At 43.1% G+C, this 19,608-nt stretch overlaps 1 protein-coding gene across 1 annotated transcript in view; it reads left to right on the plus strand.

The window, feature by feature from the left end:
- The window catches only part of KLHL2 (kelch like family member 2), a 506,272-nt gene that overhangs the window by 636 nt on the left and 486,028 nt on the right, over window positions 1-19,608 (plus strand). The window lies entirely within an intron of this gene.

A 19,608-nucleotide genomic window follows, 5' to 3' on the forward strand; every position in this document is an offset into this window, starting at 1 on the left:
CTCCACATGTTCCTGCTCAGGGCGCCTCTGGTGCCGCTATTTCTGAAGATGGGCTATGGTAGCCAGCATGAGTTCACATTAGGGACATATGAGGCAACCGTGAGTGACAGATGCCAACTTTGTGGTCCAAAGCTCTGCGCGCGCTGCTGTTTCTTGAAAGCAAAAACGGAAAAGCACCAAAACAAACCGCCCCACTGTCCCGAACGAAAGCCCCCGAGCCAGCGGCATGCCTGACAGCTGCGGCGGCACGGAGCTGCCTGTGTTGTGTTCCGGTACAGCTGCGCTGCACGCTGTACGTCATCCGCGTTTTCTTTGTGTGTGTCTATCTGACAGTTTAATTTTTCCTCTGGGTGTTCACGAGTGCCTCCCGGATCGATAGATAGCACTTATGAAGAGCCTGTCGCGATGACGGGCATCCCACACCTTTCGTGGCAGGATTGTTAACATGTTTATTGTAAAATTGACTCAAAAGGTTGTGATATAGTCTTCAGGCATTCAAGGGAGATAACCCGAAGCAGGCACAGTCCTTACAGCCCTTCCGTTCGGGATTAGGCTCTCAAAGGATGCGCTCCTGGTGCTGGTGTTGTGGTCCCATTGCAGTCTTCATGTCACGCTTTCACCCGAGGTCACCCTTAAGTGCAAGGGCTTCCGGGGAGGCACTCACCCGCGCCTTAACACTGACAGGTGGGACAGGTGAGAGCATGACGTAAAGCACGTTAGAATACAAATAACTCCACGTGAAAGGAGATGAATCCATACACTTAAGGAGTGGAGTATTTTGAGATAAGACACAAGGGAGCACAGAGATACCACTTGTCCTCCGCTCACACATACCTGCTTTACTTGATACCACACGGATCGTGGGTCTGAGTCACAGCGATGCTCATATGAGTCTGTTACTCCTGTATCAGGTACGAATTACTCATTAGTTCCCAGTCCTCATCAACATATGTGTTTCTGTGAGTTGTCGTGTCTTATTTCATATGAAGGTGGGATTTGCTTCATCGTGGACCGAATTCCCCAAAACTTTCTATTTAGGTCGAGCCTACCTGGCAGCACAAGCTCTCTTTTTGCAAAATACTCATGGTGGGATTACCATTTCTTACCATTGGTTGGCTTTATTGTCACTCCTATTTGCTTGCTTCTTATTCACTGACTTTCCTTTTCCCAGTCTGTCTATCTTGTGTTTGTCCCTAAGCAGATGAACAGCTTGTTTATCTCTCTGTTTGGCTGCTGTCTATCCTTCCACTGCACATTTTAGTGAGGTACTTTTTTTTTGCTTAAACACTCCATGAGAATGCATGTGTTTTGCAGCTCTCTTCCATGTGTGTTTCTCACCTTGGCATATTCCTGCTCCCCACGCTAAGGGCCAGATTACAAGTACAGTGGTCCCAAGAACACCAAACTCACAGTGGCGCTTCAACTGCCACCTTCTCGGTCGGATCGCCACAAACCCGACGTGAAACCGCCAGCACCGTCAGGATCCTGGATCCCGATGGGGAGACTGTGGGGAAAGTGGTGATCAATGGCCGCGGTGCTGATCACGACCTGCCTTTCCGGCAGGGACCCCGCCATAAAGAGGTCGGCAGAAAGGTCGGGAAGGGGCCCCATACATGGCGCCAGGGCGAATTCGCCCATGGGTACTTGTGCATGGGGCACATATTGTGCCCTGCCTCTGTTTGCACTGTGTGCTGTGCACAACATGTTGCATGGTACACAGTTCACCGGCGTGCAAGCAGCATATGCTTCAAGCTCTTTCTATGTGCTGAAGCATGCCGCTGCCATGGCACAGCCGACACAACACTGCCAGCCTGGCCGCCAGTCGGAAAGCCAAACTCGTAATCGGGCCCTAAGTGTCTAACTTGTGTTTCAAGCTCACTCTTGTGTACTTCTTTCCCCCAGCAAACTTCCTGCCTCCTCAGCGATCTATGCTGCTTTCTCGCTTGTGTGCTTCTTCACCTAACTGTGTTGCTCTCCCTTATGTGCAGCTATTCTCCTTATGGGGGGGAGGGGGGGGGGGGAGTGGCCAGGCAGCAACTGGCTGCTGGCCCCTCTGCCTTGGAAACAAAAAAAGTGTTTTCACTCCACTTCTTTATCTTTATATTTACCGGTCCATCTCAGATCGGTAAATAAGAAAATGGCACCAACCTCATTTTGATGGCATATGTGTGTAATGACCCATACTGCGCATTTGTCATCATGCTGTGTCATCTCACATTTTTTTAACCCGAGACCATGCTGCATGGGGTTCCCAAGACACACTGGCAAAGCCAGTGTGTCCCAAGGATGAGACCCATTGGCTGTGCCAATCCTTTTGTCCAAAGGTGCGCATGTCTAACAATTCGAGTCCAAAAATAAGCCGCACCTAAGCGTAAAATGATTTACTCCATTTCTGTGTTGCACTTCCTAATGTACTTGCTGGTAACAGACCGTAAAAATTACCTAAGTAACTTTTACTTTGTTTATCATTTTAGTCCAAAAATATTTCAGCCAGCATTTCTGTTTCCTTCTCATGTTGCTTTTGCCCCAATCACCACGTGACTTCCTTGAGGCTTTATTTAGCTCCCAGTTCCCCCTTCACTTTCATATCGCTCAACCTGTGGACAAAGGCCTCAAGTTCTCAGCTATGTGCAGATTCACCAGTTTTCATTGGCTCTCAAATGGCTTTAGAAGTTACAGATAATTTATTAAAGTCACCAAATTCCAGCCACTTGATCATTTTTCTGTTAGTTGCTCCTTGCCTCTTCTTGCAGTTCCTAAACCCACCTTATGTAACTAGTCCCTACACACCACTGCCAGTAATATATTCTTACCAGCAGCCTCTGAAACCCTTTTTGATGCCTGTCTGAATCCAAGTCCACTCTCTCGGACTCTCGCCCTCCTAATACTTACACAGACTTTTAATAACGCCTCGAGTTTGCCATCGATGTTTGCTTGTGGAAGCAGAATCATCAGTTTCGAAATTCATTCATGCAGAATAAATGTACTCTACACATATTCTGATTGTGAATACAAACTTAACTCGTTCACATAGTTGACATGGAAGTCTACATCTGAAATCAAATGTCCTTAAAAATGTACTATCGTGTAGTGTAGCTAAGTAAATGGTTCGATTCTTGATGAAAAAATTGAATTCTCCAAATGGTAGACCACATTTTCTTTTGCTAAGCAAAATAGCAACGCAAACTGCTCCTGCATTGCTCTGGGAAGCAGCGACATGAGAATTCACGCTAACTGTGCCCTTGAAATCATTGATGTATATATTAGCCTCAGTGGGCAACGCTTCATCTTGTGAGCTTGGTCTCTGTTACTAAGGGCAGTGACAGTGCTCGGACACGGCATCTCTTTGACTCATGCCCACACTTAGTTTAAATGGTACCTCTAGCGCCAATGCACATATAAAATGAGCACTGTAAACAAAATGATGCTGGGACTTTTTGAGTTACAATCATAGTACCCATTTTAGTTTCAAAAAGTGGCTCACATTGATCAGCTGGTCCTCAGCAGGTAAATTAGTGCTTTTTCACCTCTTTCTATCGAGTAAAGTGATCCCGTTGTGCACTGGTGGGGGCCACATGAGTAAACCAAGTGACTGCTGTCTCAGGGGGTGTACTGGTCCAGTCCTACTATTGAGATGCTTGTGAGAGTCAGTATTACAATCCCAGAGTGTAGTATGGTGTAAAATGAAAGCCTGCATATATTTAGGATCAGGCTTACTCACCTGCTCCTAAGCAGTTGCAGGCACGTGGCGTCACCCTGCATCTCTACATCAACCTGTCGTTTGCGTCCGCAACATCACGGCCTTTGAATTTCTCCTCTTCCCCCCCAGAACGGTAATTTAAGCCACTCATTTGTAGGTAGGGTGAGATCCAGGGGCTCAAAGTGCCCCCTTATGCCACATATTTCGTTTTTGCCTGTAGCTCAAACCTGGACATACACTGCGGGCTGCTGTGCTCTTGCCACTCTTTTAAGCATCCATTTCACCACTGTCTGGGTTTAGATGCTGCATTAACTCCCCTATTGCATTTCTCAGCTGCTAGCGTGCTCTTCCTTTCCTCCTCTTTATTTTACTTTCTTTTTACCTATTCTGCAGAGTACCTACAGTCCGCGTTCCTTATAATTACTGCTCCCTCTCTCTCTGATCTTCCTATGGAAGCCCAGGGGGTCCCTCTTCTCAACCTACACTTCTCACTTAAGTGTGCTATGATGGTTATGGTATGTTACACAGTTTTAGTATAGTGCATGATCGCCAGTTACTTGGCCTCTAAGCGCTTTTGTGCAGAGTTGTATGCATTTCCACAGGGATAGGGGCTTTGAGGGAAGCACTGGCGGAAGGAATGTCCATCAACTTATCCTTACCAGCTGAGTAAGTGCTGTGTGAAATGAGTGTGTGTGGGGGGGGGTCTTGCAAATCCTGCCTGGAGTTGGCATGTACATAGGTTGTCTGTGCAGGGATGACCTCTTTGGGGATGTGGGTCGTCTTATCCTCTTTCTAAACCCAAGTGAGCTGTCGAGGTAGCCTGTCTTGTGGAGTTTTGCCTGACTCTAGACTCCAGTGTCTGGTTACAGCGCTTCACATGCATTGACAAATGACTGAGCTGCTGCTGGAGCGGTAGAAGGAATACTTTCACCCGAAAGGACTTGATGGCTCCCAGGGGGAAGCTTGTCAGGATAAAAGACGGCGAAACTAGTCACAAAACAATACGGAGGTAACATATTATAACAGTCTCCAACTTGAAGATTCTGGCAACACTAGGGGGAGATTCACTGGTATCAGTCAAACTGACTCACAGAAATCACATTTGGGAAACTGCAGGTGTGAGAAGAATATTCCACAGACTAGAGAACACGAGGCACTGGAAGAGCCACTGTGTGCCTACTAGAGAACACGAGGCACTGGAAGAGCCACTGTGTGCCTACTAGAGAACACGAGGCACTGGAAGAGCCACTGTGTGCCTACTGGAGAACATGAGGCACCGGAAGAGCCACTGTGTGCCTACTAGAGATCACGAGGCACTGGACGAGCCACTGTGTGCCTACTAGAGAACACGAGACACTGGAAGAGCTACTGTGTGCCTACTAGAGAACACGAGGCACTGGAAGAGCCACTGTGTGCCTACTAGAGAACACGAGGCACCGGAAGAGCCACTGTGTGCCTACTAGAGAACACGAGGCACCGGAAGAGCCACTGTGTGCCTACTAGAGAACACGAGGCACTGGAAGAGCCACTGTGTGCCTACTAGAGAACACGAGGCACCGGAAGAGCCACTGTGTGCCTACTGGAGAACATGAGGCACCGGAAGAGCCACTGTGTGCCTACTAGAGATCACGAGGCACTGGACGAGCCACTGTGTGCCTACTAGAGAACACGAGGCACTGGAAGAGCCACTGTGTGCCTACTAGAGAACACGAGGCACTGGAAGAGCCACTGTGTGCCTACTAGAGAACACAAGGCACCGGAAGAGCCACTGTGTGCCTACTAGAGATCACAGGGCCCACTATGAGCCTGAATAGTTGTGGAGGGGGCAGCCGGTTCTAATTTGTAAATTTGTTATATAAAAAGCGGTAAATTCTCCCTAGTCCTAAGGGGTGAAACATTTTATACTGGAACATAGAAGGACTTTTAAGGAGTTTAGAGAGGGGAATATTGAGAGATTAATACATTTCAAATCATCATTCGTCCGGAAACATAAAATGAAACAGTAAATTGTGTTTGAGGTACTTTCTATGGTTATGAAACCAGACTACCAACCTAAAAAACACAGACATATGGTGATTTCATTTGCAATTTGGTTGGATTGGAGAGAAGAACTGATCGGTCCTGTGCTGGCAAATGTCATTTCAATTAAGAATATAAATCAAGTGAATGGCACTTAGCCTATCTGCTGCACTCCCTGGTCTCCTGTTTTAGACAAAGGCCAATCAGCGAGATGGAAAGGGCAATTGCTGGCCTTATTGAGCTCTATGGTGGGACAGTTTTACTGTCTGTGGTGATTTAAACACTAGATTTAGTGGCACAGAGGTGGAAGATGAGCAAATTGAGGTCTTTAGACAGACCTGTTTAATTCCAGAAGTTATATTCTCTGGAAAAAATGGGAGGGGGGGATTAATAAATACTAGAGCACAAGCTCCTAAGATTTGTAAATATCCGTGTGAATGACAATAGACTAGGCTTCGCATCAAGAACAGGATGAACAAATTCTTAGCGAATGTACTTTATGTTTATATCCAGTAGGAAGTTACACCAAGTGAAGCCTTACATTTCTAGAAAAATTTGAATGTACGGTTAAACCGTGTGGCTCTTTTTGATTTGACTGAGCCAGGCTGTGGTTACCAAAAACCAGGAGGACAGGAACCTTGTACACTGGACTCAAACACTGGCCTTTGAGTATAGAGAAACTGGAAGAGATACATGATCAAAGAAGTGGATCCTTTGGATGCACCTAGTCCAGTCAAGTAATGCTAATCTGTCTTTGATCGTTATTTAAACTGACCTAAAACAACCTGGATGTGTCTATTATTGGTAGAGGAGAGGCATCCCAAACCCCATCGTGGTTCTTCAGAAGTGCCTCCGAGGTTTGACGTAGTGGAGATTCAAAAAATGTAAGTGATATGTTTAAAAATAGGTCTGCAGGCAAAGACTCCTGTCTGGGTACAACTGCAATCAAGACAATAAGCAAATCAAAGAGGCATACAAAAATGTTACATAATTTAAGAAATGTGCTTACATTGTACAGATTTGGTAACATTTGTGCTATGGGTGATCAAGAAGAAGACACAGAATATAGTGCTTTCCTACAATTACAGGGAATTAATGGGTAGAAACAAATGGAATTATTTGCCCCTACTAGGCGAGCTCTGTCTAGCCACTGCTGGTAATGAGCACTGAGTAGGCTCCCATGCTAGATTTGTAATAATAGGGGACATTAAAATGGGATTATGGTATCCTTTTTATATGAGCACTAAAGATGAAGTAGTCTTTACTAAACTATCTAGATTTTGCACACATGGATTTCTGAAAGCATATGAACTTTAATTTACTTCAATCAATCAATCAGGATTTATAGAGCGTGGCTAATCACCCGATAAGGTATCCAGGTGCTTGCAGGCCCCAAAGGCTTATTCGAACATCCAGGTCTTGAGGGCTATTCGGAATTCTGGAGATGAGGTGATGGTCCGGAGGTGCGTGTGGAGGACGCTCCAGGTCTTTGCTACGATGTAGGAGAAGGAGTGTCCCCCACTTCTGCTTCTGTAGATGCGGGGAGTATGGGCTAGTGAAAGGGAGGCAGAGTGTAGTCTTCTTGATGGTTGGTGGAAGTTCAGGCTATGGTTAATGTAGGCAGGTCCTTTGAGGTGTAGAGCCTTGTGTGTGGGGGTCAGCAGCTTGAATTCGCATCTCTTCTGTACGAGGAGCCTGTGGAGTTTCCTGAGGTGGGGTGTGATGTGGGTTCATCTGGAAGGCAGAGGATGAGTCTGGCTTCGGCGTTCTGTATGGTCTGAAGTCTCTGTAGAAGATGTGCGGTGATTGCTACGTAGAGGTCACTGCCATAGTCCAGTTGGCCGGTGAGGATGGCTTTTGTGACAGTATGTCTCGTGTGTGATGGTAGCCACTTGAAGATCTTAGGTAGCATGCAGAGGAGATGGCGTTGATCTGTGATTTCCTGGTGAGCTTGTTGTCAATAATGATTCTGAGGTTTCTGGCGTGGTTGGAGGGAGTGAGTGCGGGCCCTAGTTTGATGGTTGCCAGGAATTGTTCCATGTGTTGCTGCTGTTGCCAAAGATCAGTACCTCCGTCTTGTCTGTGTTGAGCTGCAAGCAGTTCTTCATCCAGTTGGTGATGTTTGTCAAGCATCTGTGGAAGTTGGTTCTGGTGGTGGTCGGGTCATCGGTGAGTGAGAGGATGAATTGTGTGTAGTCTGCGTAGGAAATTATGTTGAGACTGTGGAATCTGATGATGTTGGCCAGAGAATTAGGGTTATGTTATGCGAAGAAGTTCTGAAACTTTAAGAGCTCAGTTTAAAAGTTATTTGAATGTGCTTTTGCCCTCATGCTCACAGACAGCAGTACAACAAAACATTAAAAATAAATTAGAACTATAGACTAGACAGCAAGGTACTAGGTTTGTGAAGCAAATGGACACCGAATTGAGGGGGACTGAAATGCACAGAGCTAACGTAGCATGACCTCTTGTAGTTAGGGCCTCAGCATAGGCAAAACAAAGACCAAACACGTTTTGCATTTTTCTTTCTTTGTGTCTTTTATTACTAACTTGTTGTTCCACGTTGACTTACTTTTCAAGGACAGTAAAACGGTGGTAGTTTATATCTACTCCGTACAGAAAAAACGTACTGCGTAAAAAATGGTCATTGGTGATATCTGGATCTCATAAATTATTACCTGGATTATTTCTGTTTATTTCTTGATTTAGACGAGAAGCTTTCTTTCTTTTTGTAGTAGCTGCCTGGGGCCTGTTATATTTAGAGATATGCCAATGGGTGCAGGCCCTTTATTTAGAGCCACTCATTCTTAAAACGTGGCAGTGTTAAACGATGAAATCTGATCTTTTTTTCACTTTGCTCTTTTCATTCCTAATTTTGCCGTATTTACATTTTTGAGTGTGATATACATTTTTCTCCATTTACTCATAATTTCATCGTCTGTTTTTTTAACATCTCTAGCATTGGTGCTTGTTTTTAGTCGTTTTAAACAAGTTTTATCCTGTATGTGCTAAATCAATAATACATATGGAGAAACGACTTCCTTGTAAATCACATTAAGCCTTAGAATCGGTATGGAAGGCACCATATACGCACAAATAGAATACACAGTTGTATTGAATTTTATTGTAGCACTTTCTGAACGTCTTGTCAATGCCTCAAGCGCTGTCCAAGTAAGTAACCAGGTATGACCCAACCTTCCAGTGTAGCGATGTTGGTTGCATTCTCAACTAAAGTGGTGAGTTTTCATTTTGTCCGTGATGCCCATATAGTGTGCTCCAAGCGTGTCACAACAGCATGTAGCAGCGTTCTACACATGAAGTGGTATGAAAGAGAGTGAGGGATAGCTTTGCAAGCGGTATATACAAATTAGTCTCAGTTAAGGTCTTCGGTGACTTGTTTTAGAAGAGTCCAAGTCTAAGTCCATGTCTACTGATGAATACCCGTGGGTTTCACCATCATAATTCTTTATGGGTGAAAATTTCAAGGTTTGCATGGCAAGCCAAGGTAAGGTGCTCCCCGTGAGGCTATGGTTGAAGTCTGATCTCGGAGGCACAAGTGAAGCCTCTGGGAAGTGACAGGAACCCAGCCTCTGGAGGCACTTTTATACTGCTAGTAAACTACTTTATGGAGTCTAATTAGGAATGATAGGAACCCAAATTATGAAGGAACAGTTGGGCCATCAGTAAACCACTCAATGGAGTCCACCAAGGAGTGCTTGGAGAGCAGTTTGTGGAGGTTCAGTCAGAACCCCCCCATAACCTCCTTTATGGGTTCTTCCTAGGGGCAAGAGGAGGCCCATAACAAGGAGGTATTGTTAAACTAGCCTCAAGGCACTTGCTGGAGTCCACCTAGGAGCATTCATAATGAACATTCAGGGAATCAGATTAACAAAATGATAATCTGCAACTTGTTCTCTCGACTTGATGATCCAAATAGATCCTTAACCAAATTGAAATTGCTGCATCGGTTATACTTTGGGTAAAATAAATCTTCATGGCTTACTGTCAGATGGATTTTGGCAAACTTCAACACCTACAAAAAGGGAAAAATTAGACCAAAGATGATAGTTGACCACCAACAAACACGGGCTGCATGAGCAGCTGTATAATTATACCTTAATAAGGAACTACAACAGCTATGTTTCTGTAACTGTATACTTTTCAGCTGATTGGAGGCACAAAGTAGTGCAGCCTAACTTGATTATCAGGACCATTCACTATGTGCATTTCATCAGCAGACAGTTCACCAATGCCAAATTACATATTGCAAAATATCCGTCAGAAGGGCAGTTTTGATTATGGGCCTCAGTTTTTTTACCGCCTCGTTCTCCTGGAAATTCTGAAGAATAGTTACATATTTAGCCCCCCCCCCCCATGACGGCAAATAAAAAGAGAGATGTGATTGTTTAAAGGATACCCTCCTCTTTTTGACTTTAGCTCCATGTGTAGAGCCTGAAAAATATGCGACTCCCTTACATAGCTATTATGACGCAGCAGATCATTCTCCAGTGATTATTGGGCAGGGTGTATTACATTTACACAGGCTGCTGTGATTATGTTATATAGCTTGCAAACCCATCTGCCAGTGTCTGGAGTAAGTGTTGCGGTACCCAACTCGTGGGAAATTGATCCAATGGCAGAAAACACTCTCTAAGTAAAGATGTTCCATTTGCCCTTGTTGCCCACAGGTGTTCAACCAGCAATGGCGTTACCACAGCGCTAAGTTAACCAAAAGGCCCCTCTCCCTACCGGGCCCAATAGACCTTATGTCTTCACCGGCCTCCAGAAGATATGACTTTGGGTGCAGCACTCTTCAGGAGAAGCATTGTCCCTTAGATAAAGGTGCATGGTGCTGGTGATCATGCACCAGTAACTCGTCTCTGCTCCACAGTGAAACCTTGGATATATGCGCTCAGGTGAGTATTGTGTCAGATTGTTAGCCAGGGTCAGACTCGGAAAGAAATTAGCTTGGGTACCAAAATAAAAATAGTGCCATTAGCAAAGCAGATAGCTAAACAAGTGGCAATCTTGGGGAAATCAACAGTAAAAACTGGCCCACCTGGCCATAAAACAAAATGGTCCACACACTGGCCTGTCAGACCACCCCATCGGGCACTACCTGAGTTCCCTATAGACCAGTCTGACCCTGTTGTTAGCTGCATGGTCGAGCTCCACTTTTAGGCAGCCATGATAGTCGGCTGCTTGACCGCCCCTGAACCTCCCTGTTGAAGTGTGTTTTAAAGGTACACAAAATGGTACTTGCCAATGTTTTTATTAAAATATTGATAGAATAAAATCCACAAGAGCTCTTTTCCTAGGGTATCACGCTCTCTATCCCCCACTTGCTGAAAACACAGCTGCCATGTATTTGAAAGTTGACATCTGGAATATGGCATTCCCAAATGTTCAGTTTCATCTGCATTGAACAATCATCATATTTAATTTTCAACATTTAACTGTATGTTATTTTTCTGCAAAATGTGGTAAGAAGCAATTAAGGCAGATTGTGTTACTGCATTATCAACTGCATCCTCTGTATAATGCAATAACAATATTAAAGTGGCAGTGAAATAAATCAATAGATGGTAGGACGCTTACGCCTCCTGTGTAGATTTCACTAACTGATAGGGACAAACATAAACAGGTCGATCTTTCCCATTGCGTTGACATTAAACTAAGATGCATTTCTGCCTCCCTTCAAGGATTTGTTTCTGTGAGTACCATTAATTTGTAGGCCCTCTTATCAGGTAGTATTACTTGATGTAGTGATGTAGCCACCAGCTGCTATAATGATCTATTGCCTGAACATTTGCTACCCACTTTCTATAAAGATAATTGAGATAATTGACCCTGTGGAAATTCAGTTCCCTCTATTACAACAAAAAACTCTTGGTTGAAATTTGCAGAGGGCATTTTTCACTCATGGAAGGTTTTTGCCATTCTGCACTCTGAATTATATTTTCTGGCTTGCGTCAATTTTATGAGCACACTGTCTTCAGTTATCAATAGTAATCCTGGCAAACAGAGGAAAAGTAGATGGAGTACACTGCAGCACTGATTTCACTGCTTCGGTATCTTTACGCCCACAGACGGATGTGCCCTGATTGTCTTATACTAGGTTGCGCCATACTTATACTGATGAAATTCACAAATTAAACCAAAAATGGGATTGTTCAAGCCATTCTTCATAACATTTTTATAGGTTTTGCTCTTGAAAGTGTGCATTTTAAGAACTGTCACTCTTTGTATACATGAAACACTTAGATATGGCAGAACATAATAAACTATTTTAGTGTTTGAATACTCGCATTATATTTCTGCACACTTCATTTGCTTGGTCTTTAGGCGGCTGAGCTCAAATGTAGCTCTTTTGACCAAGCCGCGCTAGGTGGTGGCTCGGTTTCCCTGTGAATTCTTAGGTTGGTCTACATCTAACTCCTAGATTAAATGTGTTATTTAAAAGGCCCTAAATGAATATTTTTTCATTTAGTTTTTAAAGGTTCGTCATACCTCTGGTTATATTATTATTATTAATGTTTCCAGTAGGATCTGTGAATTGAATAGGGACGGTGTCTTTCTGAGTATAGATACCTGATGATAGCAAAGGCTATTTTTCTAATGGATGGAATCATTAAATAGTTAAGCATGACACAATAGCATCTACAGCACACCGATGTCAGACTTAAGAAAATAAATTATTTAGTCTGACCTTGAGGCTCAGGTGAGCATTACCTCATTTTAGTTTTGGAGCAATGATAGCGCGCTCATTACTGAAAAATGACTGCACATGTTGCGCTGTGATTTTTGATAGCAAAGACTGCTCTTATACCTTCAGATGAAGCATAAAAATGCATCGTAGATGCCTTGCAATGTATGCTTGATTAAATTAAATACTATTTCAAACTTTTAAAATTCTCGGGCCAGTTTCATAGAAAAATGTCTGAATGTCCGCAATCTATGTATGAATTGCAGATCTCAGTCTACGATTTCTCTCTTTTTCACAAGATTCTGTAGGAGTAGAAGCTTATAACTATACAAATCAGACATTTCAATACATAATACTTTTCCTTATCACTTATGACAGGACGGATAATCTGTATATGTATATACAGAGATTGCGCTGTTGTACGTTACACTATTTTCCTACACAGAGAAAAAATATTATATATGTAGAAAAAACAAAAACCTTCCTGTAACAAATTTGCCTTTTCTGCATGGTCACCCTAGATTTCTAACCGTCTACGAGGCCATATGTTTGTATTAAGATATTTTTGTATTTAGGTATTAGGATTATGTGCACAGTGACAGTGCTGTTCACTGTCACACTGTGTGTGCACTCGCCCAAAAATGCGATTGTTAAAATTAGTTTCAGCCAATTGATCTATGTAACTGTCTTATAAGACAATTGTAATTGGCATGGAAATGCACCTATGATGTGGAAGTTACATGTCATATGTGGGCTGCAATGTGTATTTAGACCACCAACATATATAACACAATATAGGTCTGCCAAAAGCACCACTGTGGTCTGGTTTGACAGCAGTTTAAATATTTGCAGTGAAACCTTGATAGGGAAAAGTGCCTTTGGCCTGTAGGCAAATTCCATTAATGTATATTCATAAGTCACCCCTTAAGTGTGTCTTTTAAGCCAACAGGCAGGGTGCTAGTATATAAACCGCAACTTGGTAATTACACATTTGCATTACCTATGGAGTGAATTGTAACCTTATTGAGTGCTTGTAATAGATTGGTGGATTTTACATGTGGCACGTTCTCTTTCTTTTTAATGTCATACCATCATAGGTTTTGATGTGAACCTCACATTAAGTAAACAATTGGAACCCCTACAGCCCTGAAGAAGTTGCATGAAGTTTTTGCAACAAAACATGTTGGCTTATGAATATTGATTATGGTTTGACTAAAACCATTTTTAATTGGCAAAGCATACAGCGCTGAATAAAGTTACGTTAAGCTAGTAAGCAGCACCGCTTTTTAATGGTGAGACTCACATTCTTGTTCTTACGGGGTCCAGTGGGTACTTGCAGTGACACTATGCACTGACAGCTCATTCACTTTTAGGTTTCACTGTCTTCTTCTTTTTCTTCAGTTTGTCGAGAGTTTCACGATAGACACACACTTTTCCTTTTTTAAGAGAGAAAGTAACCGAAGATGATAAGTGGGTATGGTAGTGAGTACCAACTAGCAACCCCGTTGGTGTTACGACCGTGAGGTGCTTTCTCTCCTTTCTCACACTTTTTTATGTTTGGGAGAGAGAGGTCTTATGATGGTTCTTTGACATGTTTTTAATTATGAATTGAAACGTCATGGCACTTTGATTAGCGATAGGAATCGCTCTTATGAAGGAGTTTGAAAAATATGGGCAACCCCTCTAGTGTCGAGTTTGTGGTACTAGACGTGTAAATCTAGTCAGGCCTTTGTTGTTTATTAATTGCTAGTATATAAAAATGGTGCACACCACATGCTGGGGTTAGTGTGCTCTCAACAAAAAGCTATTTTATAGTGTTAGCTTTACTAGACTTGTCTTTGCCCTAGCTCATTAAATGTTTCTATATTTTCTAAATTGGTTTTGGAATGTTATTTTGTTTTCATATCTTTAAAATTGTTGGTCCCGTTTGAACTTAACACACACTTTATGAGGATTGCCTGCTGCTTGTGCCGTGGCTATCAGGAGGTTCAGCATCGATTTCTTCAGTACTGTGTTCTAACCAGGTTGTGTTTATTAAGTTAACAGGGGTCACTCTTTACCGAATTAGCATCATCTCAATTTCTGACACACCCCTAAGACTGTTTTCTTCCAGAATCAACTCCGGATTCACGCTTAATCCTAACTTTTGTAGGAGTAGTTTACTTTTTGATCGAAGGCGAGAAACACCCTTCCAAATGTTTGTGAGAACTCATTAGCCTATCAATCAATCAAAATGTGTAATTGTTGCCATTAGCCGATAAACACAACATACAATCAGTAAAACCCAGATAGCTTTGTCCCAGGTCAGCCTTCCGTGCTCCTGGCACCATGGGCTCCACTTGACTCTACATGCCATCAGCCTGTTCCCCCATTGAAGAGGAAATGCCCTCCTCACCAGTCTCCCTGACTCCACATTTATCCTGCTCAAAGCTGCCTTTCATCCAGCCACCTGACTAACTGGATGAAGAATGAATAATTGACTGCATAACCTAACATTCTCTAAAACCTCCTTTGACGCCAAAAACGAGCATTTGTCAAATTGAAAATCTTCTATGTCATGTAGTAGCCTGGAATCACAGAGCGTAAGGTACAATAATGGGACCCGCCTGCAGATTGTGGATGGAGATGTACTCTTGGGTCTCCCATATCTCAGAGATGTTCATTGGCCGTGGACAGAATGGGTCCCCTCAGAAGGGTTTGAGGGCTTCTAAAGTGATGCCCCACCCGCGCCCCAGGGGCTGCATGGCCTGTGTTACGCCCCTGTGGAAGCATTCACAAATCAGAGTGCATGGCAGAAACATTCTTTACTGGCTGAGTCTGTGCACCTGCAGAACCAACCAAGGGACCCTGGCAGTATCGAAAATCAGAAACAAAACAACCCTCTTGTTCCCGAGCTTCCTCCTTCTGGAGCAACTTCCTACCAAAACATCAGCTTCATGACTTCTAGCCTTAACTCACCACCATATTCCTCTTTCAGTATCGCCCTCATCTCATCCCTTCTGTTTACGGAACCAGTAACATTGGTAATGTACATTTTGTGAATTGTTCAGTATGTGTAAATAAAACTCCCTGTACCCTTGATCAGCTTGTACCTCGGATGCCTCTTCTGCATTTGGACATGTCTGTCTGAACCCTGTAATCTGTACAGATCAACATTAAAGGGTGTTTGGGATTAGGTTCACGCTATGTAAACAGCACAAAATAAAAACAAAACAAATGGGTAGAGGAGTATTGTCCTTTCAAGTTTCAGAAGCACAGACTCAGTTGTCAACCTCGAAATCTCTGCAGTTCTCTGTTCAGTGTATTTTTTCTCTGTACATTCTAACTCCCAAGAAGCATTATGTGCCATTGGACATTTTGGTACATAGTGCTTCTCATGCCCCCCCCCGAGAGGGGCCACTATATATGTACAATGGTCACAAATTGTATTGTTTTTGCACCCAAGGCAGGGGCGAACTGGTGAATAGGTTTCTTTGTTATTTCATTATAATTCTTCCAGTGGTTGAGGCCTAGGGTTGCTCATATCCAGTTAAGCGGCAACGGTCAACGGAGAACGTATGGCCCCAATTCTTTGAAAAAAATGAAAACACTAGACCCGTAAGCTTGGATATACATTTCGTTCTAGATCTAGAAATTTGTGAAGAGTATGTCTGGAAACCTACAGCCGTTATTACTTGTTTATGATGTCTATGAAAAGCCATTTTCAAATTGAAAATTGCATATTGTGAACATTTTTAATGGAAACACTAGTGCAAATGAGGACAATTGCACCTGTTAACTGTTTTTCTCAACAGGAAAATATTTTTCGCCATGAAGATACCCCGTTGTACAATACTAACAAGTTCCCTCCCTTACTTTCTTTCTTTCTTCCTTCCTTCCTTTCTCTCTCTTTCCTTCCTTCCTCTCTTTCCTTCCTCTCTCTCTTTCCTCCCTTTCTCTCTCTCTCTCCTTCCTTCCTTCATTCCTGCCTTCCTCTCTTGCTTTCCTTCCTTCCTTCCTCTCTCTTTCCTTTCTTCCTCCTTCTTACCTTCCTCCCTTCCTTCTTCTGTCGCTTTCCTTCCTTCCTTCCTTCCTCTCTCTTTCCGTCCTGCCTTCCTCTCTCTCTTCCCTCCTTCATCTCACTCTCTTCTCTTCCTTCCTCTCTCTCTCTCTTTCCTTCCTTCATCTCTCTTTTCTTCCTTCCTATCTTTCCTTTCTTCCTTCCTCTCTCTCTCTTTCCTTCCTTCATTCCTCTCTCTCTCTTTCCTTTCTTACTTTCCTTCCTCATACATTTTGAAGACACTGAAAACCCAAAATGTAAATAAAACACTAAATGCTGGAGCAACAGGCTTTGGCAAAGCGAATAGGTTTGAATTGTATGCCTGCCATTTGACTTTGCCAATGCTTGTTTTGTTTTCCAATTTTTTTTAAATTATTTGTTGGGGGAAGTGTTGGGCCCCCAGATACATTAAAAATAAACATTGTCTAAAACCACAAATATTTTAGGTCACAAAAAGCACACACTCTCCTAGTAGTTCGTGAACTAAAAGGGACCATTTTGTGTGCCAATGTGCTCCTTGTGAAAGAGAAGACTGCTATCACACACAACCAATGGCTGGCCTACTGCTAGTGCTGTATGCTGTGGTGAGTGGAAGAAAAATGTGAATGACACAACAATGGATCAGTGGATAAACAGGGTTGGCAAAAATTGTACGTGCAGCAAGAGGAAAAATAAAGGTGAGAAACAAGCAGAAAATGGCAAAATAAAGATGAGAAACAAGCAGAAAGAAGCAAAACGGAGGTCAGAAACCAGCAGCAAGAGGCAAAATAAAGGTGATAATCCAGCAGAAAGAGGCAAAATAAAGGTCAGCAACGAGCAGAAAGAGGCAAAATAAAGGTGAGCAATGAGCAGAAAGAGGCAGAATAAAGGTGAGAAACGAGCAGAAAGAGGCAAAATAAAGGTGAGACACGAGCAGAAAGAGGCAGACTAAAGGTCAGAAGGGAGCAGAAATAAGTAGAATGAAGTTCAGAAACAAGAAGAAAGAAGCAGAATAAAGGTGAGAAATGAGCAGGAAGAGGCAGAAGAAAGGCCAGAAGGGAGCAGAAAGAGGCGGAATAAAGGTCAGAAAAGACAGAAAGGTGAAGACTAAAGGTCAGAAGGGAGAGGAAAGTGGCAGAATAAATGTCAGAAATTAGCAGAAAGAGGCAGAATAGAGGTCAGAAACCAGCAGCAAGAGGCAGAATAAAGGTCAGAAATTAGCAGAAAGATGCAGAATAAAGGTCAGGAGCGAGCAGAAAAAGTCAAAACAAAGATGAGAAACAAGCAGATTGAGGCAAAATAAAGGTCAGAAACCAGCAGCAAGAGGCGAAATTAAAGTCAGAAATGAGCAGAAAGACGCAGAATAAAGATCAGGAGCGAGCAGTAAAGAGGCAAAATAACTGTCCGATTGAGCACAAAGAGGCAAAATAGAGGTCAGAAGTGAGGAGAGAAGAGGCAGAAAAATGAGTTTTAAATGACATGGGGAGGCACAAAACCGGAGGCAGCAAAGGGTAGCGGACAGCGGGCAAGCTGGACAGGAGGACGGTCAAAGGGGCTGCTGGCATGAGGACCTGTGTGCCCCCTAATTTTATTTTTACCACGCACCCACTCAGAGAGTAACACCCACTCGCTCATCCACTCGGAGACTCATCCATCCACTCACAGACTTACAAAGACACTCCTGCACCCACTCACAGTCCCAGTCCGACACTCATGCACCAACTCACAGACCCATTCAGACACACAAGCATCCAGTCAGATTTACACAGGCACTCCTACACCCGCTTACACAGCCATTTACACACCCATAGAGTCACTCACAGACCTAATACAGCCTTTCACACACTCTCAAACCCATTCACTCACCTACTCAGAGACCCATACAGCTACTCACACACCCACTCACCTTCCTATACCACCACTCACACACCCACTGTCAAAGATAACAGGTTACAATTAGGAAAAAAAAATGTTAGACGTTGAAATTCACTGAAAAAAACAAAGGTTACAGGGATATTTTTTAGTTAGGAAATAGAATGTAAAAAGCCTTAGAAATTCACTGAAAGAACAAAGATTACAGGGATGTTAAAGTTAGGCTCAGATTTTACTCTTACAAAACCAGTGAACTTCAGCAGTGATAGTTAGCTGAGCTAACTATAATTTATGCCTCAACAATGCACTGCTTATGACTTCACATATTTCATCACTCATGACATTGTCCGTAACATCACTGATGAAACCAAAAACATACAAAATGTTTAGATGATCCACAACAAAATCCAGCAGTATAAAAGAATGCATGTGAATTTTTGCTCTCTGCACAGACTAAATGTAATTACCTGTTTGAATATTAATAAAAATACAATCTTCCGTGCATCTCAAATGACATCACTGATGACATCATCTAGTGAGTGCAAGTGTTTTCTACGAGTTTGGTGAGTGAGCTGCAGTGTGAGTGACTGTGTGGGTGGGTGACTGGGTGTGTACATGGCTATATGGGTGAGTAAGTGGCTGTTTGAGTGGGTGTTTGGTTAAGTGAGTTGATGTGTGAGTGGCTGTATTTGAGATTGACTGTGTGAATGGCTATATGGGAGAGTGAGTGGATATGAGAGTGCTTGTATGGATGTGTGACTGGGCATGAAGTGGTTGTGTGGATATGTGAGTGAGTGCATGAGTGCTTGTATGGGTGATTGAGTGGCTGTGTTGAGAGGCGGTATCGGTGAGTGAGCGGATGTGTGAGTGGCTGTATGGGTGAAAATGTGGGTGTGTGAGTAGCTGTATGGGTAAGTGTGTGGCTGTGTGAGTAGCTGTATGAGCAAGTGACTGGTTGTATAACTGGTTGTATGAGTTAGTGAGTGGGTGTGTGAGTGGTTCTATGGATGAGTCAGTGGTTGTGTTAGTACTTGTATGGGTCTTTGAATGGATATGTGAGTGGTTGTATGGGTGTGTGAGTGGATGTATGAGAGGTTGTATAGGAGTGTGAGTAGGTGTGTGAGTGCTACTGTGGATGATGTCATCAGTGATGTCGTTTGAGATGTCATCACTGATGTCATCAGTGATCTCCCTTACCATGTCATGAATGATGTAATATGTGAGGTCAGAAGCAGTGCATTGCAGTGCATAAGTTATAGTAAACTTAGCTAACTATAATTGCTGAATTTCACT

Source organism: Triturus cristatus, chromosome 2_2, assembly GCF_964204655.1.
Source record: "Triturus cristatus chromosome 2_2, aTriCri1.1, whole genome shotgun sequence".
In the NCBI taxonomy this organism is placed as follows: Eukaryota; Metazoa; Chordata; class Amphibia; order Caudata; family Salamandridae; genus Triturus; species Triturus cristatus.